This window comes from Haematobia irritans, chromosome 5 (genome assembly GCF_050003625.1).
Source record: "Haematobia irritans isolate KBUSLIRL chromosome 5, ASM5000362v1, whole genome shotgun sequence".
In the NCBI taxonomy this organism is placed as follows: Eukaryota; Metazoa; Arthropoda; class Insecta; order Diptera; family Muscidae; genus Haematobia; species Haematobia irritans.
Window position 1 is genome coordinate 140,482,895 of NC_134401.1, and position 25,382 is coordinate 140,508,276.

Sequence of the window (25,382 nt, forward strand, 5' to 3'; positions counted from 1 at the left end):
CACTATTCGCATTATACAAAAATAAAATCTAAACAAATAGTTAGTTAAATATTTTTATACTCTGTTTATAAATAGACAAACGCATAAATGGCATAATGTTTAGATTTGTTACAAAAGCCTAAACAAATTTGTGATATTTAGCGTTGTAATAAAATAAAAAAAAACTTAAAAAAAAAAACAATTATTATAAGTAATTAATAATTATAATTTTTAACTTGCAGGAACAAATTGTAAAATGCTTAAGCTTTTTTTAAGAATTTCTGGTATTTAGTTAATTTTTTATTTATTTAAATAAATGGGTTAATTACAATTTTGAGATGAAGAATTTGGTTTGTAATTCTATGGTGGGATTTTTATGGCAATTTATCTAGATCTCGAAGCAAAAATTAATTAATATTATGTGAAAGAAAAAAATTTCTGCGTTTGGTTTAATCGAATTTTGTAAAAAAAAACAAGTTGAATGTCGACTTAAAATTATCTTCTAAATTGACTTAACATATGTATAAGGTTTTTATGAATTCTAAAATAGAATATTAATATTGAAAAAAAAACGACTATAGATTTTAATGTTGGCCAACCTCGCTAATCATCTTTTAATGATAATTAAAATGGACTCATCAAAATTAACTTCCAATACCGTAGAAATCGAAAAATCGCCAGAAATGCCTTTCGAAGTAAATTTTGTCAAAAATAGAAGATAAATTCGCATTTAAATAATCTGCACACACGACTCATTGTTTTTATACCCTAAACCACATAGTGGTTAGGGTATAATAAGTTTGATCGGCCAAAAAATGTGCCTACCAGAAATATTGATTTTAGACCCCATAAAATATATACCGATCGACTCAGAATCACCTCCTGAGTCGATCTAGCGCTTGGTGTCCGTCCGTCCGTCTGTCCATGTATTTGTTGTTCACAGGATTCCGGTCGCAATTATTAACCGATTTTGATGAAATTTGGTACAGTGAGTTTTTTGCGCACAAGGACGAACGCTATTGAATTTGGAAGAAATCGGATCAAATTTAGATATAGCTCCCATATATATGTATCGCCCGATTTCGACAAATGGGGTCACGTTGCGCTTTTTTTCTGTCTGCAAAATTTCATCGAAATCGGTTCAGATTTAGATATAGCTCCCATATATATGTATCGCCCGATTTCGACAAATGGGGTCACGTTGCGCTTTTTTTCTGTCTGCAAAATTTCATCGAAATCGGTTCAGATTTAGATATAGCTCCCATATATATGTATCGCCCGATTTTTCTAAATTTGGCCATAAAACCCTTATTTATCAACCGATCGTAATCAAATTTGGCCAAATGTAATCTTCTATAGAACTAACTATATGTGCAAAAAATCATCGAAATCAGTTCAGATTTAGCTATAGCTCCCATACATATGTACCGCCCGATTTTTCTAAATTTGGCCATAAAACCCTTATTTCTCAACCGATCTTACTCAAAGTTGGCTAGATCTAGTCGCCTATAGTACTAACGGTATGTGCAAAAAATCATCGGAATTGGTTCAGATTTAGATATAGCTCCCATATATATGTATAGCCCGATTTTCCCAAATTTGGCCATAGAACCCTTATTTATTAACCGATCTTACTAAAAGTTGGCTAGATCAAGTCCTCTATAATACTAACTATATGTGCAAAATTTCATCGAAATCGGTTCAGATGTAGATATAGTTCCCATACATGTATCACCCGATTTTGGAAAATTCGACCCTAATAACCTTATGTTTGACCATACAGGCCTCATTTCTTAACTGATCTTACTCAAATCTTGCACAAGGTAACCTTTTGTGGTATTAATCAAACCAGCAAAATATTATGCAAATTGGTTCAGATTTAGATATAGCTTCCATATATATGCATCGCTCGATTTTCCCAAATTTGGCCATAGTACTCTTATTTATTAACCAATGTTACTCAAATTTCAAATTTTGATGTACTAGCCGATCGTACTTATACGTACTTGTAGCTCTTACATAAGAATATTGCTCGATTTTTACAAATTTGTATTTATTACCCACACTAATTTAACGATTTTCTCTTTTTTAATAATGGACTCAATATTAGTGGCATGCTAACTACGTAGGTGCAATATCAACAGAGCCAGTGTTACTAGAAGTAGGGGAAATTCCCTATATGTAGAGTTTTTCTAATATTTAGCGTCTTGTAGGGACGTAGGGCCAAAATGTAGGACATTTTCACTCAACACAATTTGTAATAATTTTTACATTTTGGTGGCTCTAGAGGAGGAAATTAGAAGCCGGCAAGGCTTGATCTTTAACAATGTGTGGTAAACTTTATTCCTGTAGAAAATTTTGTCAACATTTTATTTCTATAGAATATTTTGTCGAAATTGTATTTCTATAGAAATTTTTTTCAAAATATTATTTCTATAAAAAATTTTCTCAAAATTTTATTTCTGTGGAATTTTGTCTCAAAATTTTATTTCTATAGAATTTATTGTCAAAATTTTATTTCTATAGAAAAATTTCTCACAAAAATTTTTTATAGAAACTTTTTCCAAAATTTTATTTTTATAAAGATTTAACAAAAAAGATTACTAATTTGGGTAGAATTCTACCAACCGTGGCAACCGTGGTCGTAATACAAATTTGTATTCTAAGTTTTTTACGTCGCATATTCATGTTTTAAGATAATGAAGTACTTAGAACCATTTTTGTTTTGTAAAATTTTTTAAATTTAACGAAAAATATAGTAGGGAAAATTGTTTGGGAATGTATAGGAAAGTAGGGAACTTTTTTGTCCTTGTAGGGTAAACCGAACATTTTCCCTGGCAACATTGACTATGAGATATAGTCTGATTGACACAAAGCACCCATAGACATGTACCCCTTAATTTTCTTAAATATGCAACTGCGGTTTATCTCCCAGACCTATATGTTACCCCACAAATGCTTATGATTACTAATTCTGTAATGGTGGTTTAGGGTATGATATAGTCGGCCCCGCCCGACTTTCTACTTTACTTACTTGTTTTTTATTGGATTTGAAATTTCGTACTAACCTCTGGTAACCTCATAAAATTCTCCACAATTAGATATAGGTCCCCTAGAATCCGATCTCTAGATATGACTTCTTGAGCATTCTTAAGGCTCATACCCCATCCGCTGGAAATTTCGTACGAGACGTAAGTCTCTAATCTCTGGTATCATCTTTCAATTATTCTTTTAATAAGATCAATTGAAAATTTTAAAAATTAACATAATTTTTTAAAAATTAACATAATTAATGATTTATAGTATTAGTAAACATTCTTTGTGGGGTATTAACGGTATAGATTTGGGGAAATCCGCATTTCCATATTTAAGAATATGGTTATGGGAGTTTTATCACAATCTGAACAGAAATGTCTGATATTAGGAGCTATAGTTGATTCCGAACCTACAGAGCTAGCTTCTCAAAAATACGATCGGCCAATACATGTACATTTGAAATTTGAGCAACATTGGTTAGTAAATAAGTGTACGAGTATTATGACAAATTTGGGCAAATCAATCGATTCATATATATGGGAGCTATATCTAAATCTGAACGGATTTGGATGCTATTTTATAGATTAGGTTGATACCACAGAGGGTTACCTTGTGCTAAATGAGAGTAAGATAGGGAACTAAAAAGGCTATTATGGTAATAATAAAATAATAATGCAATAAGGGGTACATTTTTCAAAAACGGGCGATACATATATATGGGAGCTATATCTAAATCTGAACGGAATTGGATGATATTTTCTAGATTTGGTTGATACCACAGACGGTTACCTTGTGCTAAATGAGAGTAAGATCGGGAACTAAAACAGGCTATTATTGTCAGAAATAAAGTAATAAGGGGTGCATTTTTCAAAAAGGGCGATACATATATGGGAGCTATATCTAAATCTGAACCGATTTGGATTATATTTTGCAGGTTATGTCGATATTACAGGAGATTACCTTGTGCTAATTTTGAGTAAAATCGATTAATAAATGAGGCCACTATGGTCAAAAATAAGGTTATAAGGGGTAAATTTTTGAAAATCGGGCGCTTCATATATATATATATATATATATATATATATATATATATATATATATATATATATATATATATATATATATATATATATATATATATATATATATATATATATATATATATATATATATATATATATATATATATATATATATATATATATATATATATATATATATATATATATATATATATATATATATATATATATATATATATATATATATATATATATATATATATATATATATATATATATATATATATATATATATATATATATATATATATATATATATATATATATATATATATATATATATATATATATATATATATATATATATATATATATATATATATATATATATATATATGGGAGCTATATCTAAATCTGAACCGATTTGGATGATTTTTGCACATATAGTCTGTACTATAGAACATTAGAGTAAGCCAAATTTGAGTAAGATCGGTTGATAAATAAGGGTTTTATGGCCAAATTTGTAAAAATCGGGCGATACATATATATGGGGGCTATAGCTAAATCTTAACCGATTTCCATAATTTTTTGCACATATAGTAAGTGCTATAGGAAACTAGATTTGGCCAACTTTGAGTCAGATCGGTTGATAAATAAGGGACTTATGGCCAAATTTGGGCGATACATATATATGGGAGCTATAGCCAAATCTGAACCGATTTCGATGAAATTTGGCACACTTAAAGTGTGGTCCATTGGATTACTTTGTACCAATTTTGACGCCGATCGGTTAGTAAATGAACGAAATCTGACCCCATTTGACGAAATCGGGTAATACATATATATGGGAGCTATATCTAAATTTGATCCGATTTCTTCCAAATTCAATAGCATTCGTCCTTGTGCCCAAAAAACACTCTGTACTAAATTTCATCAAAATCGGTTAATAATTGCGACCGGAATCCTGCGAAAAACAAATACATGGACAGACGGATGGACGGATACCAAGGCCTAGGTCGACTCAGGAGGTGATACATATATATAGGAGCTATAACTAAATTTGATCCGATTTCTTCCAAATTCAATAGCGTTCGTCCTTGTGCCCAAAAAACGCTCTGTACTAAATTTCATCAAAATCGGTTAATAATTGCGACCGGAATCCAGCGAACAACAAATTCATGGACAGACGGACGGACGGACGGACACCAAGGCCTAGATCGACTCAGGAGGTGATTCTGAGTCGATCGGTATACATATATTTTATGGGGTCTAAAATCAATATTTCTGGTAGGCACATTTTTTGGCAGATCAAAGTTATTATATCCTGACCACTATGTGGTTTAGGGTTTAATTAATTGAGTTCCGCAATCAACACACACATAAATTTTTTTCTGATTCAATCACGAAATTAATTGATCCAATTAATTTTTTTAGTCAAATGATAGTACCAATCACAGTTTTATTTGGTCATAAATAAATAATTCATTAAAAAACAAGTAAGGAAAGTCTAAAGTCGGGCGGGGCCGACTATATTATACCCTGCACCACTTTGTAGATCTAAATTTTCGATACCATATCACATCCGTCAAATGTGTTAAGGGCTATATATAAAGGTTTGTCCCAAATATATACATTTAAATATCACTCGATCTAGATGGAATTTGATAGACTTCTACAAAAAATATGGGAAACACTTAAATCTGAAGCAATTTTAAGGAAACTTCGTAAAAGTTTATTTATGATTTATCGCTCGATATATATGTATTATAAGTTTAGGAAAATTAGAGTCATTTTTACAACTTTTCGACTAAGCAGTGGCGATTTTACAAGGAAAATGTTGGTATTTTGACCATTTTTGTCAAAATCAGAAAAACATATATATGGGAGCTATATCTAAATCTGAACCGATTTCAACCAAATTTGGCACGCATAGCTACAATGCTAATTCTACTCCCTGTGCAAAATTTCAACTAAAAAATTGGCCACTGTGGGCAAATGAGTGTAAATCGGGAGAAAGCTATATATGGAGCTATATCTAAATCTGAACCGATTTCAACCAAATTTGGCACGCATAGCTACAATGCTAATTCTACTCCCTGTGCAAAATTTTAACTAAATCGGAGCAAAAAATTGGCCACTGTGGTCATATGAGTGTAAATCGGGCGAATGATATATGGGAGCTATATCTAAATCTGAACCGATTTCAATAAAATTTGACACACTTGACTACACTACTAATTGTACTCCCTGTGCAAAATTTCAACCAAATTGGGGTAAAACTCTGGCTTCTGGGACCGTATTAGTCCATATCGGACGAAAAATATATATGGGAACTATATCTAAATGTGAACCGATTTCAATAAAATTTGGCACACTTGACTATAGTACTAATTGTTCTTCTTATGCAAAATTTTAAACAAATTAGGGTAAAACTCTAGCTTCTGGGGCCATATAATCCATATCGGGCGAAATATGTATATGGGAGCTATATCTAAATCTGAACCGATTTCTTCCAAAATCAATAGGTTTCTTTTCTGAGCCAAAACACATACTTGTGCCAAATTTGAAGTCGATTGGACTAAAACTGCGACCTAGACTTTGATTACAAAAATGTGTTCACGGACAGACGGACATGGCTATATCGACTCAGGAGCCCACCCTGAGCATTTGTGCCAAAGACACCATGTGTCTATCTCGTCTCCTTCTGGGTGTTGCAAACATATGCACTAACTTATAATACCCTGTTCCACAGTGTGGCGCAGGGTATAATGATTGATTTGAAAGTTTCAATTAATTTTTTAATTGATTCCATTAGAAATTAAATTGATTGACAAATTCAAATAATTATTTCGTTGAACATTTTAATTAAATCAATTAAACAATTAATTAATGTTTGCAATCGACATTAAATTATCAATTAAATTATAAATTCAATTAATCAATTAAATTATTAATTCGAACAAATAATTTTCTTAATAAAAACCGCAAAATTGTTCACTCATTTCCTTAACTGTGTTTTTTTAGTTTGATTAAAAAATTATGGCATCAATTAATTTTTTATTAAAAATTTAAAAAAATATATCCTTTTTTTAACTGAATTAGTCTTTCGAGTTTGATTATTGTACCAATTAATTTTTTAATTAAAAATTTTCAATCATTGACCTAACTCACTTAATGTTTCTAGTTTGATTAAAAAGTTAGTTGTATCAATTAATTTTTTTTTAATTGAAAAAGTTTTCAGCTTCAATTAACTTTTTAATTGGTAATATTTTGGTAATTTTGGTAAATGTAATTGAAACAATTAAAAATTGTTGACGAAATCACGTAATTTTTTAATCAAGTATTTTGTTTATTGAGGCCCAAATGAAAACTATGATTGAGACTATTATTTTCGAGATTGAAGACATTTCAATTAAAAAATTAATTAAAATCAATTAATTTCGTGATTGAATCAGAAAAAAATTTCTGTATAGTATATATTCCAAAACAAAATTTTCAATTAAATTTTTATATTTTTAATTGGAAATATTTTTTATATAATTATAATGTTACTTGTGATAATTATAAATTTAATTTAAAACGTCTAAATTTTAAATCATGTTATTAATTGATTTTATTTTTCAATTGGCTTAAAATATCATCAATTACATTTTTAATTAATTATGTTTTCAGCTACAACAAAAATTTTTAATTGGAAATAATTTGGTGATATTTTTTTTTCTGTCCATATATAAGTTGATGTCCTTTCCTATAACACCCAAGCGTTTTTTTTTTTCAGTGTAAAAATAAATATTTTTTTTACGTGGGTAATGTATCTCAATTTCTCTTCGAATATCTCTCGCTATGAAACAAAAACAATTTTCAAAGATCATAATTTTCAAAGACCTCTGACGTCACAACGAAAACGTCAATGGTGCGGCGATTGTCTAGCGAAGCGTAGATGATGCTGATGCTGTGCCACCATTATATCTAATGACGATGGAGAGACATATGAAGAACAAGCATGTATCTCACACAAAACAAAAATTGATCTGGCCTGGTTGAGTGGCGAGGAAAAGTGAATTGTATATTCAGTAGCGTTTAGCTTACTCCGTGGAACGGTGAAAATCAATTTTTCCGCATAAGTTTGATATGGACGGGCCGCCGATAGCAAAAGTGCGCGAATAAACGGATAATGTGATGCAAGTGCATGTGTGTGTGTGTGTGTGAAAAGTGAAGAAGACCACGAAAAAAGTATTAAAAGAAATTGATAATAAAATCGATGAGGGGGAAAAATGGAAAAACGGTGTTTAGTTTAAAAATAAATATTCTTCATTCATTCACCTCAGACTTCAGAGTGTTTTGTATGCACATGCATATGCCGCCGAATAGTATGTTTTCATGCGGAAAACTAGTGTTTACCATTGTAAAACTTTTATGGCATTTTTATTGATTATAATAACCATGAATTAATGGCATTGCATTTGAAAACATCAACAACCAAAAAAAAAAATATATTCGATCAAATATTATAAAGAAATCAATCTATATAGATTCCATTATCGTCCTACCTAACATCGTTCTTTAAGAAATAACAATTGTGTTATTGTTTTAATAGAAATTACAAATGAAATTGTAAATATCGTCTGGTCATAAAAGTGTAAGAGAACAAAAAAAAAAACAAGTGCATTCATCCATTTATTCGTCTATCCATAGTCAGCCCGATCACCTCAAAACACAGGGTAATTAAAGAAAGCAAACGTTATGGTTTTGAATGTTTCTCTGACTCTGACTGTTTCTCGTTTGATGATGAAAAATTTTGCATGTTCTTTGGTTTTATTTAAGACATCATATGTATATTTGGATATTAAAAAATATATATATGTACATATGTCTAAATGATGTATGTATACCATACATAGGTATGATCATGTCTGTTTGATAAAAAAAAAACATATTTAAATACTCCTACTCTCCCGAATTCTCCTGAGTTTAATGACGTCTTTGATATTTTACTCGCTTGATAAGTGGTTTGTCTATCTACGCACAGTGGGATAATCCATAGTCATTGCATGTTATTGTTTTAGAACATATGCAAAGCGACAGTTGGTAGATTACACAGAAAAAATATCACAATAATATTTCCAATAAAAAGTTCATTGAAGTTCTAAAAAGTAATCAATTAAAAAATTAACTGATAAAAAATTAATAAAAAAAGTAACAGGTTGGCTGATAAGTCCCCGGTCTGACACATAGATCGAGTCGCTAGTATTAAATGCATATTAATTTTATATAGTACCATCCTTCAAATGATTCGTGTCAAAATTTGACGTCTGTAAGTCAATTAGTTTGTGAGATAGAGCGTCTGAAGCAAATTTTGTTATTGTGGAAAAAATGGAAAAAACGGAATTTCGTGTTTTGATAAAATACTGTTTTCTGAGGGGGAAAAATACGGTGGAAGCAAAAACTTGGCTTGATAATGAGTTTCCGGACTCTGCCCCAGGGAAATCAACAATAATTGATTGGTATGCAAAATTCAAGCGTGGTGCAATGAGGAGGACGGTGAACGCCCGAAAGAGGTGGTTACCTACGAAAACATCAAAAAAATCCACAAAATGATTTTGAATGACCGTAAAATGAAGTTGATCGAGATATCAGAGGCCTTAAAGATATCAAAGGAACGTGTTGGTCATATCATTCATCAAAATTTGGATATGCGGAAGCTCTGTGCAAAATGGGTGCCGCGCGAGCTCACATTTGACCAAAAACAACAACGTGTTGATGATTCTGAGCGGTGTTAGCAGGTATTAACTAGTAATACACCCGAGTTTTTCCGTCGATATATGACAATGGATGAAACATGGCTCCATCACTACACTCCTGAGTCCAATCGACAGTCGGCTGAGTGGACAGCGACCGGTGAATCGTCTCCGAAACGTGGAAAGACTCAAAAGTCCGCTGGCAAAGTAATGGCCTCTGTTTTTTTGGGATGCGCACGGAATAATTTTTATCGATTATCTTGAGAAGGGAAAAACCATCAACAGTGACTATTATATGGCGTTATTGGAGCGTTTGAAGGTCGAAATCGCGGCAAAACGGCCCCATATGAAGAAGAAAAAAGTATTGTTCCACCAAGACAACGCACCGTGTCACAAGTCATTGAGAACGATGGCAAAAATTCATGAATTGCTTCCCCATCCACCGTATTCTCCTGATTTGGCCCCCAGCGATTTTTCTTGTTCTCAGACCTCAAAAGGATGTTCGCAGGGAAACAATTTGGCTGCAATGAAGAGGTGATCGCCGAAACTGAGGCCTATTTTGAGGCAAACCCGAAGGAGTACTACCAAAATGGTATCAAAAAATTGGAAGGTCGTTGTAATCGTTGTACCGCTCTTGAAGGGAACTATGTTGAATAATAAAAACGAATTTTGACAAAAAAATAGTTTTCTTTTTTGTTACACCGGGGACTTATCAGCCAACCTGTTATATACGGCCGTAAGTTCGGCCAGGCCGAATCTTATGTACCCTCCACCATGGATTGTACTAAAGACTGTCATCCACAATCGAATTACTTGGGTTGCGGTAACACTTGCCGATGGCAAGGTATCTTAAAACTTCTTAGCACCGTCTTTTCAATTGTAAGTTAGTCCATACGGGGTACATATTAAGCAAAAAAAGGCCGATGAAATACGTATATAATTCAGTTTGACAAAATTAAAATAAAATTTTGACAAAATTTTCTATAGAAATAAAATTTTGATAAAATTTTCTATAGAAATAAAATTTTGACAAAATTTTCTATAGAAATAAAGTTTTGACAAAATTTGCTATAGAAATAAAATTCCTGTATGGTTGTTAGAGACCATATACTAACACACGTACCAAATTTCAACCGAATCGGATGAATGTTGCTCATCCATGAGGCTCCGGAAGTCACATCTGTGGATCGATTTATATGGGGACTATATATAATTATGGACCGATGTGGACCAGTTTTTGCGTGGTTGTTAGATACCATATACTAACAACATGTACAAAATTTCAGCCGGATCGGATGACATTTGCTTCTCTTAGAGGCTCCGCACTCCAAATGGGGGGATTGGTTTATATGGGGGCTATATATAATTTTGGACCGATGTGGACCAGTTTTTGCGTGGTTATTCGAAACCATATACTAACACCATGTATCAATTTTCAACCGAATCGGATGAAATTTACTTCTCTTAGAGGCTCCGCAAGCCAAATCTGGGGATCGGTTTATAAGGGGGCTATATATAATTATGAACCGATATGGGCCAATTTTTGCATGGTTGTTAGAGACCATATACTAACACCATGTACCAAATTTCAACCGGATCGGATGAATTTTGCTCCTCCAAGAGGCTCCGCAAGCCAAATCTGGGGATCTGTTTATATGAGGGCTATATATAATTATGAACCGATATGGTTTCTATAGAAAATTTTGTGAAAATTATATTTCTATAGAAAATTTTCTCAACATTTTATTTCTATAGAAAATTTTCTCAAAATTTTATTTCTATAGAAAATTTTGTCAAAATTTTATTTCTACAGAAAATTTTGCCAAAATTTATTTTCTATAGAAAATTTTGTCAAAATTTTGTTTCCATAAAAAATTTTGTCAACATTTCATTTCTATAGAAAATGTTGTCAAAATTTTATTTCTATGGAAAATTTTGTCACAATTTTGTATTGCTATAGAAAATTTTGTCAAAATTATATGTCTATAGAAAATGTTGTCAAAATTTTATTTCTATAGAAAATGCTGTCAAAATTTTATTTCTATAGAAAATTTTGTCAAAATTTTATTTCGATAGAAAATTTTGTCAACATTTTATTTCCTAGAAAGTTTTGCCAAAATTTTATTTCTTAGAAACTTTTATCAAAATTTTATTTTTATAGAAAATTGTGTCAAAATTTTATTTCTATAGAAGATTTTGTCAATTTTTTTTTTCAAAAATTTGTCAACATTTTATTTCTATATAAAATTTTGTCAAAATTTTATTTCCATAAAAAATATTGTTAAAATTTTATATCTATAGAAAATTTTCTCAAAATTTTATTTCCATAAAAAATTTTGTCAAAATTTTATTTCTATGGAAAATTTTGTCAAAATTTGATTTCTATGGAAAATTTTATTTCTATAAAAAATGTTGTCAAAATTTTATGTCTATAGAAAATTGTGTCAAAATTGTATTTCTATAGAAAATTGTGTCAAAATTGTATTTCTATAGAAAATTTTGTCAAAATTTTATTTCTATAGAAAATTTTGCCAACATTTTATTTTTATAGAAAATTTTGTCAAAATTTTATTTCTATAGAAAATTTTGTCAAAATTTTATTTCTATAGAAAATTTTGTCAAAATTTTATTTCTATAGAAAATTTTGTCAAAATTTCATTTCTATATTTTTTTTTCAAAATTTTACTTCTATAGAAAATGTTGTCAAAATTTGATTTCTATAGAAAATTTTGTCAAAATTTTATTTCTATAGAAAATTTTGTCAACATATTATTTCTATAGAAAATTTTGTCAATAGTTTTCTATAGAAAATTTTGTCAAAATTTTATTTCTATAGAAAATTTTGTCAAAATTTTTATTTCTTTGGACAATTTTGTCAAAATATTATTTGTATAGAAAATTTTGTCAAAATTTTACTTCTATAGATTTTTTATAGAATTTTTCAACATTTTATTACTATAGAAAATTTTGTCAAAATTATATTTCTATAGAAAATTTTGTCAACATTTTATTTCTATAGATTTTTTTTCAAAATTTTATTTTTATAGAAAATTTTGTCAAAATTTTGTTTATATAGATTTTTTTTTTCAAAATTTTATTTTTATAGAATTTTTTGTTTGTGTTCAAAATTTCCTCTCGAAAATTTTCTCAAAATTTTATTTCTATAGAAAATTTTGTCAAAATTTTATTTCTATAGAAAATTTTGTCAAAATTTTATTTCTATAGAAAATTTTTTCAAAATGTTTTTTTTCTATAGAAAATTTGGTCAAAACACCATTTGTATAGAAAAGGGAAATATCTCTTAGTTGGAGAGATGTTTTGGCAAATCGACCAAATCATCAAGAATTGTAACAATCTACCAAAGAGTACTAAAATCTACCATTTTTGGTAGAATTCTACCACCTATGGCAGCCGTGCTTTTGACCGCAACATGGATAAAACTCATGAGGTTTATTATGCAGGAAGGTTATGCTAACCATTTCACTATGGTCGATCTCATAAATGTAATTTTGTTTATGTATGTATATTAAAATAAATTATATTATTTGTTTTTATATTATAAATTCATAGAAAATTTATTGTTTCTATATATTATAAATGTTGTTGTTCTTATTAATTCCTTAAATATACATATATATTTTTTTGATTTATGTATATAAAAATATGGAATATTTTTCCATGTCAAAATTTTCCTTTGCATCTATAATAAAAGGAATTTTTCCAATATTTATGATGTCTCGTTTTTTGGTTTTATCGTGTGATTTTTGTTTTTGGAACATCATGTTGCTTTCAGTATTTATGATATTGCCATTGTTTTATTATAGCATATCATTAAATGACTTTTAAAATTTAGCGAATCACTTGGTATTGTCTAAATAAATAAATACATATATTTATTTATCCGATGAGTCCATACTACATACATATGTGGTGGAAATGTGGTTATACAAGTACTCATTGTAGCATGGAAGCATTTTTTGGTCCAGATGTATTAACCATCCATATACCCCTATTTATTTTAATTTTTTTTTTGCTATATTTTTAAATATGTGTTTTTTACTCCTTGCTTTTTTTACGATTATGATCCATTACATTTTTATAATCCGTTTATTTGTTATGTTCATTGTTTCCCCATTCTCATCTCAGAGTTAAGCGTCAAAAAAATTGTATATGTTAGCGAAACACGTCAAGATCATCGTCCGCCAGTACCATCAACAAAGTCTACCACATAAAAAAAAAATAAATATTATGAAAAATATGACGTGATTGTATTCTTTTTTGTTTATACAAATGGAAAATATTGTTTAATTAACAGACTGTAGAAAAATACCTTTATTCAAAAAAGAAATGAAAATTATGCATACTAAAAATTAAAGAAATAAAATAGTACAGATAGGGTGGAAGTAGTATATGCAAGATATTTTAATGTCCTAGTTATAAGAATAGCACAAAAAATCATATAAATCAAAAATTTGTTTCGAAACGAAATTTTAGACAATAGAAGTTCTCTAGTCTCTTAATCAGTTTTGTTTGAATATGTCGACTCAAATTGGTCAATAATTGCCTTAATCGGTTAATTGAATTTTTGATCAGTTTAACAAAAATATTAAGGAAAGGAAAAAAAAAAAATCTAAAATCTCGCTTTTATTAGCAGAGAGAAATTTTTATTAATAATGACAAACATTTACTGCTAGAATCAGGCCCCAAAAAAAAGTCTGCCAACTGTATTCAAATCGATGATTTTACTTTGGCAAAAGTGAAATGATTGTGCAAATTTATTAAGGCAAAGCCGACTATCAAAACCCCATTTTTCGGGAGGTTTAAGTGTAATTCACTTTGGGTTTAGTGAATTATCCGAATTTATTATAATAATCATCGGTTGATAGTTTCGCTGTATGTAGAGGATGTGGTAGCTCCGAAACAGCCATCCATCCCACCATTTTGCAGTCTGAAGGGCTTTGCCCATATAAATTTACTATATTTATACACATAAAAGGTTGGCTGATAAGTCCCCGGTCTAACAAAGAAACACACATTTTTTTTGTCAAAATTCGTTTTTATTATTCAACAAAGTTCCCTTCAAGAGCGATACAACGATTATAACGACCTTCCAATTTTTTGATGCCATTTTGGTAGTACTCCTTCGGTTTTGCCTCAAAATAGGCCTCAGATTCGGCGATCACCTTTTCATTGCAGCCAAATTTTTTCCCTGCGAGCATCCTTTTGAGGTCTGAGAACAAGAAAAAGTCGCTGGGGCCAGATCTGGAGAATACGGTGGGTGGGGAAGCAATTCCAAGCCCAATTCATGCATTTTTGCCATCGTTCTCAATGACTTGTGGCACGGTGTGTTGTCTTGGTGGAACAACACTTTTTTCTTCTTCATATGGGGCCGTTTTGCCGCTATTTTGACCTTCAAACGCTCCAATAACGCCACATAATAGTCGGTGTTGATGGTTTTTCCCTTCTCAAGATAATCGATAAAAATTATTCCATGCGCATCCCAAAAAACAGAGGCCATTACTTTGCCAGCGGACTTTTGAGTCTTTCCACGCTTCGGAGACGATTCACCGGTCGCTGTCCACTCAGCCGACTGTCGATTGGACTCAGGAGTGTAGTGATGGAGCCATGTTTCATCCATTGTCACATATCGACGGAAAAACTCGGGTGTATTACGAGTTAACAGCTGCAAACACCGCTCAGAATCATCAACACGTTGTTGTTTTTGGTCAAATGTGAGCTCGCGCGGCACCCATTTTGCACAGAGCTTCCGCATATCCAAATATTGATGAATGATATGACCAACACATTCCTTTGATATCTTTAAGGCCTCTGCTATCTCGATCAACTTCATTTTACGGTCATTCAAAATCATTTTGTGGATTTTTTTGATGTTTTCGTCGGCAACCACCTCTTTCGGGCGTCCACTGCGTTCGCCGTCCTCCGTGCTCATTTCACCACGCTTGAATTTTGCATGCCAATCAATTATTGTTGATTTCCCTGGGGCAGAGTCCGGAAACTCATTATCAAGCCAAGTTTTTGCTTCCAGCGTATTTTTCTCCTTCAGAAAACAGTATTTTATCAAAACACGAAATTCCTTTTATTCCATTTTTTTCACAATAACAAAAGTTGCTTCACAAATGACGCTCTATCTCACAAACTGATTGACTTACAGACGTCAAATTTTGACACGAATCATTTGAAGGTTGGTACTATATAAAAATAATATGCATTTATACTAGCGACGCCATCTATGTGTCAGACCGGGGACTTATCAGCCAACCTGTTAACATCAAAGTTTAGATTTGTTCGAATTGGAGACCTTTGGCACGAATTATGGTCTTCAAACAGCCGACAAAGCAATTACACGATGCATGAAAGGGGTTCGGCGTTATTTTGGCCTATTCCCGGCGTGCGTCATCTTTAGATAATCGTCACTTTGGTATGTTTTAGTGCCTATGTTACCTTACTCTCCAATCAAAATGGACTGAATAGTCTAAGTGAGCCTGAATCTTAATCGGGCTGCCACTTTAACTTTAACCTTACTCTCCAAAATGCCCCACGTGCAAAAGTCCATCGGATTGAGATTCGGACCATTTGTACGATAGAAATAAAGCGATGAACTTCCTTTTTAAGCCATTTTTGGTTGACGCGAGTTGACAGCTATGGTGGGGATGTGACCCATTGGAATGTCCTTGGCCTGCAGGCGAAAAGTTTGTCTGCCAGGGCTTCAATAGTATCTTTAGTACGTTTTCCCGTTTATATTCGGTATTTATTTTGACCCCACGATCGATGAATAAGAGCGGGGAGCGATCATCAGTCCACATCATTACCTTCGACGGCGCATGAGTTCTTTGGGCCAATCGAAGGCATTAAATTTCAGCTGTCCTCTTTGGAAAGTAACCCCGATCATTTTGCTTTTTTACAAGCTGCTCAATTTGGAATGGCCTTTCATCAGAGAAATCCAAATTCGGCAACTGGCTACTTTTGAGCAAGCGAATCAAATCCTTGGCTATTTCTAGTCTAATTTTGTTTTGTGCATCGGTGAGCTCTTGCACTTTTTGGAACTTCAATGGCTTTGGTTCAAACTAGAGGTGTGCACAAAATTGTTGTGATTTACGTGAGGCGTGAGTCACGCTGATGGTAACGGCGTGAGTGTTCGTGAGCGTGATTAACAAATCAAAGGGTCGTGCGTGAGCGTGAGTCACAAAAATAATATCCTCGTGAATGTGCGTGAGTAACCAATTACGGTCACGAAAATAATCCCGCTCACCTATATAAAACACTTAAATGTTGAATTCATTTACAATTTTACTGACACCTAGGATATTAAGAGTTAGAGGTGTGCGCGTGAGTGAGATTTCACTCACACTTACGCACATTCACGAAGCAATATGTTTATTCACGCACGCTCACGCACATTCACGAAATGAAAACCAGTACTCACGCATGAACTACTTTTAAAGGCTCACACTCACGCACGATTCAAGTGACTCACGACAAATTCACGAGACTCACAACATTTTCCAACCAGGCATAAGCAAAGGTAGCAAAATTCATGAAAAGAATCTAATTCGACAGCGAAATTAATTTCAGTTAACATACGAGTACGAATTAAATCTTGATTTTTTTCGTGAGCGTGATTTTGCAGAAATTTTATTCGCGCACATTCTCGAACAGATTCGTGCTCATGTTTTCATGAGGTAAATTACTCATAAAATTATTCGTGAGTCACAACATTTTCTTTGAGTCATTATATTTTCTGTGAGTCACGGTATTTTTCGTGAGTCACGACATTTTCGTGCGTGACTACATATTTTCTTTTCGTGAGTGTGCGTGAGACCTATCAAACAATATCGTGCGTGAGTGTGCGTGAATAATATTTTGTCCCTCGTGAGTGAGCGTGAGTAAAATATTACTCACGTACTCACCTTTAGTCCAAACTCATTTTTCAATATGTGTTGCAAGTTTTCTACCACTTCGACATTTATTCGAAAAACAAAAGACTTACAGCAATCCCTCGATTTACGTCGCCTCGGTTTACGTTGTTTCGATTTACGTCGTCAAATTTTTTGTTCCATCCAACTTCGATTTACGTCGTCGATTTTTTGCCAACTTAATCAGAAACATCTTCCATAAGTGAAATAAGTTCCAACGATGATGACATCGAAACATTTATTTTGAAATTCCTACCGAAAATTCGTCAAATTCTGAATTACCTTTATTTTTGAAGTTTTTTATTGTGTACACACATAATTAAATGTGCATACATTATTAAATGGACTTAGTAGTATGTATGAGCAATTGTAAATTCTGTTTACGTCGTTTCGATTAACATCGTCAAATTGCGGAACCAATCACGACGTAAATCGAAGGATTACTGTATTCTTATTTAAATGCTGAAGGGATCTAACAATATCCACTATCACGAATAGCATTATTTCTGAATTCTATAAATCGCAATGCTTTTGTAAGCTATTAAATAATAAAAGGAACTGTCACTAGAATAAATCTGTCAGACGAAATCTTTAGAAGTATAGTAACCTGAAGTTGGTTGAAATACGTATCAGCCACACTGTGGTGGCAGCTCGTTAGACTTTCAGACCGTTGTGATACCACACATGGTGAACTTCTCTCAATGAGTGCTACCTGATGCCGAGTCGGAACAGCGTTTCGTTTTACGGTAACATCACCTAGAAAAGTTTGAAACAGACAGCAATGTTGCCAGCATTATTAAAAGGAGGTAATCCACAGCTTAAAAACTTTTTGGTCGTTTGGTCGAAACTGGTACAAACCTATGACCCTTTGTATAGAAGACGGACATGTTAACCATTGCATCACTGTGGCTTGCTTTTTAAAGGGTGGTTAAAATTTCAAGGGCCGATGTTGATTTTGAATAAAACACAAACTATTTAGGAAATTATTGTAATTTTATTTTATTATGATATATTGGTATTACTCAATTATGTATGGAACAAAATATCGGCCAAATGGGCGCCGCGACATCGGTGACACACCTTCATCCGATGGTCCAAATTTTCGATGACGCTGAGGCATAATGGAGGTTCTATGCCGTTAATGTGCCGAATTATCTCATCCTTTAGCTCTTGAATTGTTGCTGGCTTATCGACGTACACCTTTTCTTTCAAATAACCCCAAACAAAAAAGGCCAACGGTGTCAAATCACATGATCTTGGCGGCCAATTGACATCGCCATTACGTGAGATAACACGGCCATTGAATTTGTTGCGCAAAAGAGCCATTGCTTCGTTAGCTGTGTGGCAAGTGGCACCGTCCTGCTGAAACCACATATCGTCCACACCCATATCTTCCAATTCGGGCCATAAAAAGTTCGTTATCATCTCATGATAGCGAACAACATTCACAGTAACTGCCTGACCGGCCTCATTTTGAAAAAAATACGGCCCGATGATGCCGAGCTGGCGGCATAAACCGCACCAAACAGTCACTCTTTGTGGGTGCATTGGTTTTTCGACAATCACTCTTGGATTCTCATTCGACCAAATGCGGCAATTCTGTTTATTGACGAATCCACTGAGGTGAATATGTGCCTCATCACTGAAGATGATTTTCTTCGAATATTGATCATCCACTGTTGCCATTTCTTGGAACCATTTAACACGTTGTTGGATTGTGTATCTCTCCATGGTTCAAATTGAGTAAGTCTGAAATAGAGAAATGTCAAATAAAATTCGGAAAAAACTTGGCGTTTAGGTGTGGTTCACATTCAACATCGGCCCTTACAATTTAACCACCCTTTATGTGTAGTTTGTATTTTTTGTGTTACTTGCTCAACTTTAATGGTGGCAATTCTTTTATATCAATGAGTGCAGCATGATTTTATTTTCATCACAATAACCTCCTTTTAACAGCCGAGCCTTAATGGCGCACGACTATTGTTAGACTCTATGGAAAAACATGAAAAGGGTGAAGTAATCAAAAGGGTCTTGAAATTGATTTAGACTTTCTTTGAAAAAAAATGCTAAACAGTGTCCTCATCTACGGCCATGGTGACTAAAATTTCATAAAATTATTCACTTTAAAATTGTTCCTTCTTTGTCCATCTACATCAGTTCGGTATATTAAACCACCTCCTCCTACTTGTTTGTAGCGCTAATCTTATCTAAAATAATAAAAAAAATCATTTGGGTGTGGATGATTTATTTTTTATTATCATAGACTGAGACACTAAACCATCATCAATTTTGACAATGGATAATCTTGACTAGTAATGCCAAATAATCTTTAGAAAAAACAAAAAAACTGAACAATGTCGGCATGAAGAAAATGATGAAGAAAATCATCGATTGCCCTCCCTCTCCAACAAGAAAAAAAGTGGCCCCATTTAACATTCAATGTCTTTTCCCATGTACCGTGTAGCTGTCATTCTAAATGTCAAGATCAAAAGGAGGGGACCGGACGTAAAACAGCAACAAATAAAGGGAAATTAATATCACCCACGTTATTTAGTTCGAATAAGCAAAGAAAATGTCTATTGACTAATACAACTTCTGCAGATTCCTTGTATTTGGATCATACAAAGATAAGAAGGTACTTGGTCTAGTTTTTTTTCTGTTTGAGAAATATATGATTCATATATCCATGGGGCTATGGTAACCACGGTCCATTAATGCAAACAGACAAACTCATTTTGGTGGTAATTTTATGTGTTAAATTTCTCACCAAAATTCGCCATAAAATTTTGAACATCAATGAGAACTCAAGTCCATAGATTTCAAATTTTATGTTGTCATTAATTAACAGCCACAAAACAAACACCGCAAAACATTTGCAAAGTTTGTTTTTTTTTTTTTTATATACCCTACCAGAGAATAAAAGTATGCTAAATTTTTTATTTGATTTCATTTCTTAACTGCTAACAAAAGTATTTTGATCTATTGCATTCAGAAATAGAGTTATTGGTGATGGAATGATAATGTGATTGCTTTATATTTGGCGGAAGCACCACAAGTAGTCATCAGAGCCCTCCAAAATTTAGATGTGAATAAATCTTTAGTTTCCCACGGTAACATCACCAGAAATGACCTAAATATTGGAGAGACTTAGTGGAAGAAAAATTTATTGAGAGTTGAAAATATCGCATTGAGAAATGACGTTGGAAAGCCATTGAAGTTCTAAAAAGTCCAAGGGCTCACCGATGCACAAAAAAGCATATAGACTGGAAAAAGTGGTTGCACGAAAGTGGCCAATTACCGAATTTGGTTTTATCAGATGAGAAGCACTTTCAAATTCAGCAAGATTGTGAACAAACAAAATGATCGGGTTTACTTGCCAAAGAGCCCAGCTGAAAATGTATACCATTTATTTTACTTGGCCACCAAAACTTAGAAATAAAATAAAATTTTGGCAAAATTTTCTATAAAAATAAAATTTTGACAAAATTTTCTATGGAAATAACATTTTGACAAAATTTTCTATAGAAATAACATTTTGACAAAACTTTCTACAGAAATAAAATTTCGAGAAAACTTTCTGTAGGAATAAAATTTCGAGAAAAATTTATATAGAAATAAAATCTTGACAAACTTTTCTATAGAAATAAAATTTCGAGAAAATTTTTATATAGAAATAAAATTTTGAGAAAATTTTCCATATCAATAAAATTTTGTAAAAATTTTCTATAGAAATTAAAATTTTGTAAAAATTTTCTATAGAAATTAAAATTTTGAGAAAATTTTCTATAGAAATAAAATTTTGAGAAAATTTTCTATAGAAATAAAATTTTGAGAAAATTTTCTATGGATATAAAATTTTGACAAAATTTTCTACAGAAATAACATTTTGAGAAAAAATTTTTATAGAAGTAGAATTCTGACAAAATTTTCTATAGAAATAAAATTTTGATGAAATTTTCCATATAAATAAAATTTTGTGAAAATTTTGTATAGAAATTAAAATTTTCTATACAAATAAAATTTTCAGAAAATTTTCTATGAAAATACATTTTTAACAAAATTTCCTATAGGAATAAAGTTTTAACAAATTTTCCTATAGGAATAAAGTTTTGACAAAATTTTCTATGGAAATAAAATTTTGACAAAATTTTGTATGGAAATAAAATTTTGACAAAATTTTCTATGGAAATAAAATTTTGGCAAAATTTTCTATGGAAATAAAATTTTGACAAGATTTTCTATAGAAATAAAATTTTGACAAAATTTTCCATATAAATAAAATTTTGTGAAAATTTTCTAGAGAAATTAAAATTTTGATAAAATTTTCTATAGAAATAAAATTTTGAGAAAATTTTCTATAAAAATAAAATTTTGACAAGATTTCCTATAGAAATAAAGTTTTGACAAAATTTTCTATGGAAATAAAATTTTGACAAAATTTTCTAATGAAATAAAAGTTTGACAACATTTTCTATTGAAATACAATTTTGAAAAATTTTCTATGGAAATAAAATTTTCTATAGAAATAAAATTTTGAGAAATAAAATTTTTAAGAACTTTTCTATACAAATAATTTTTTTTACTAAATTTTCTATAAAAATAAAATTTTGACTAAATTTTCTATGGAAATAAAATTTTAACAAAATTTTCTATAGAAATAAAATTTTGACAAAATTTTCTATAGAAATAAAATTTTGACAAAATTTTCTATAGAAATAAAATTTTGACAAAATTTTCTATAGAAATAAAATTTTGACAAAATTTTCTATAGAAATAAAAGATTGAGACAATTTTATATAGAAAAAAAATTTTGACAAGATTTTCTATAGAAATAAAATTTTGACAAGATTTTCCATATAAATAAAATTTTGTGAAAATTTTCTACAGAAATTAAAATTTTGATAAAATCTTCTATAGAAATAAAATTTTGAGAAAATTTTCTATAGAAATAAAATTTTGACAAACTTTTCTAAAGAAATAAAATTTTGACACAATTTTCTATAGAAATGACATTTTGACAAAATTTTCTATAGAAATAAAATTTCGAGAAAATTTTCTATAGAAATAAAATTTCGAGAAAACTTTCTGTAGGAATAAAATTTTGAGAAAAATTTCTATAGATATAAAATCTTGACAAAATTTACTATAGAAATTTTTTATATAGAAATAAAAGTTTGACAAACTTTTTTATAGGAATAAAATTTTTTACTAAATTTTCTATAAAAATAAAATTTTGACAAAATTTCCTATAGAAAAAAAATGTTGACAAAATTTTCTTGAGGAATAAAATTTTGACAAAATTTTCTATGGAAATAAAATTTTGACACAATTTTCTATAGAAATGACATTTTGACAAAATTTTCTATTGAAATACAATTTTGTCAAAATTTTCTATGGAAATAAAATTTTCTATAGAAATAAAATTTTGAGAAAATTTCCTGTAGAAATAAAATTTTGAAGAACTTTTCTATAGAAATAAAATTTTTTACTAAATTTTCTATAAAAATGAAATTTTTACTAAATTTTCTATAGAAATAAAATTTTAACAAAATTTTCTATGGAAATAATATTTTGAGAAAATTTTCTATGGAAATAGTTTAGGTTAGGTTAAAGTGGCAGCCCGATTAAGATTCAGGCTCACTTAGACTATTCAGTCCATTGTGATACCACATTAACTAAAAGTGCCTATTACATATGGGCACTTCTAGTTTTAATCGCTGAACCTTCTTGATTATTTTTCTTTGTTGAACCAACCAAATTGTTCCAAAATCATTAGCAGACTGCTTAAGTTAACGATTTCCAGATCCGCCAGTAATCTGAAGCTATTTGCTCCTAAAAGTTGCTTGCGCATTACACAAAATGCAGGATACTCACACAAGAGGTGTTTAATTGATTCCTTTTCCTCCGCATCATGACAGCTCATACAATAGTCATTATACTTCGCGCCTATAGTTTTTGCAAAATCGCCTATCAGGCAGCGACCCGTTATAGCAGATATCAGGAGTGATATCTGACGTCTCGAGAACACTAGCATAACTAGTGTGCGGTTTAAGTTTAAATGGGGCCATATTTGCTTGGTGTCGTTACAGCCCTTGCAATTCTTCCATCGAACATTTGCCATCATAACAGCCTTCTCACGCAGCATGAGCTTGCAGGTAGCCAGGGGCATACCAACAGATTCTAGTTCCCCTGGAATATGTAAGGTAGTCCCTGGCCTTGCCAACTCATCCGCTTCGCAGTTCCTATCGCATGTTCCTATGGCCAGGCACCCATATTAGGTGTATATTGTACTGCTCAGCCATCTCAATTTTTCAAAGAAATAAAATTTGTCAACATTTTCTAAGAAATAAAATTTTGACAAAATTTTATATAGAAATAAATTTTTGGCAAAATTTTCTAAGAAATAAAATTTTGGCAAAATTTTCTATAGAAATAAAATTTTGACAAAATTTTCTATAGAAATAAAATTTTGGCAAAATTTTCTATAGAAATAAAATTTTTTACTAAATTTTCTATAGAAATAAAATTTTGGCAAAATTTTCTATAGAAATACAATTTTGAAAAAAGAACTAATTTTATTTGAGTTAAACAAATAAAATTAGTTAAAAATAAAATTTTGACAAAATTTTCTATAGAAATAAAATTTTTAAAATATTTTCTATAGATCTAAAAGATTGAGACAATTTTATATAGAAATAAAATTTTGACAAGATTTTCTATATAAATAAAATTTTGACAATATTTTCTATAGAAATAAAATTTTGACAAAATTTTCCATATAAATAAAATTTTGAGAAAATTTTCTATAGAAATTAAAATTTAGATAAAATTTTCTATGGAAATAAATTTTTGACAAAATTTTCTATTGAAAAATAATTTTGACAATATTTTCTATGAACATTTTTCTATGAAAATTTCCTATAGAAATAAAATTTTGAAGAACTTTTCTATAGAAAAAAAATTTTTTACTAAATTTTCTATAAAAATAAAATTTTGACTAAAATTTCTATAGAAATAAAATTTTAACAAAATTTTCTATGGAAATAAAATGTTGACAAAATTTTCTATGGAACTAAAATTTTGACAAAATTTTCTATGGAAATAAAATTTTGTCAAAATTTTCTATAGAAATACTATTTTGAGAAAATTTTCTATAGAAATAAAATTTCAAGAAAATTTTCTATAGGAATAAAATTTTGAGAAAATTTTTATATAGAAATAAAAGTTTGACAAAATTTTGTATAGAAATAAAATTTTGACAGAATTTTCTATAGAAATAAAATTTTGACAGAATTTTCTATAGAAATAAAATTTTGACAAAATTTTCTATAGAAATAAAATTTTGACAACATTTTCTATGGATATAAAAGTTTGAAAATATTTTCTACAGAAATAACATTTTGAGAAAAAAATTTTATAGAAGTAGAATTCTGACAAAATTATTATAGAAATAAAATTTTGATGAAATTATCCATATAAATAAAATTTTGTGAAAATTTTCTATAGAAATTAAAATTTTGACAAAACTTTCTATAGAAATAAAATGTTGACAAGATTTTCTATGGAAATAAAATTTTGACAAAATTTTTGAGATTTTTTTTATAAATGTAGAATTCTGACAAAATTTTCTATAGAAATAAAATTTTGATGAAATTTTTTACAGAAATAAAATT

The 25,382-nt window shown here is 30.4% G+C and overlaps 2 protein-coding genes across 3 annotated transcripts in view; one reads left to right on the forward strand and one right to left on the reverse strand.

The window, feature by feature from the left end:
* Positions 1-8,070: 8,070 nt before the first annotated feature.
* sand (potassium two pore domain channel sandman) overlaps positions 8,071-25,382 on the forward strand; it is a 39,687-nt gene continuing 22,375 nt past the window's right edge. The window contains exons 1-2 of one of the 2 annotated variants that reach the window (XM_075310330.1): positions 8,071-8,270; positions 8,570-8,758. The gene's annotated coding sequence lies outside the window, so the exon portion shown is untranslated. Of the gene's footprint in view, positions 8,759-25,382 lie in introns of both variants that reach the window. The other variant, XM_075310331.1, reaches the window with a different exon arrangement.
* Positions 13,785-25,382, reverse strand: part of uno (univalents only) — a 38,387-nt gene continuing 26,789 nt past the window's right edge. Inside the window, exon 3 of the mRNA XM_075310329.1 lies at positions 13,785-13,996. The gene's annotated coding sequence lies outside the window, so the exon portion shown is untranslated. The remainder of the gene's footprint in view (positions 13,997-25,382) is intronic.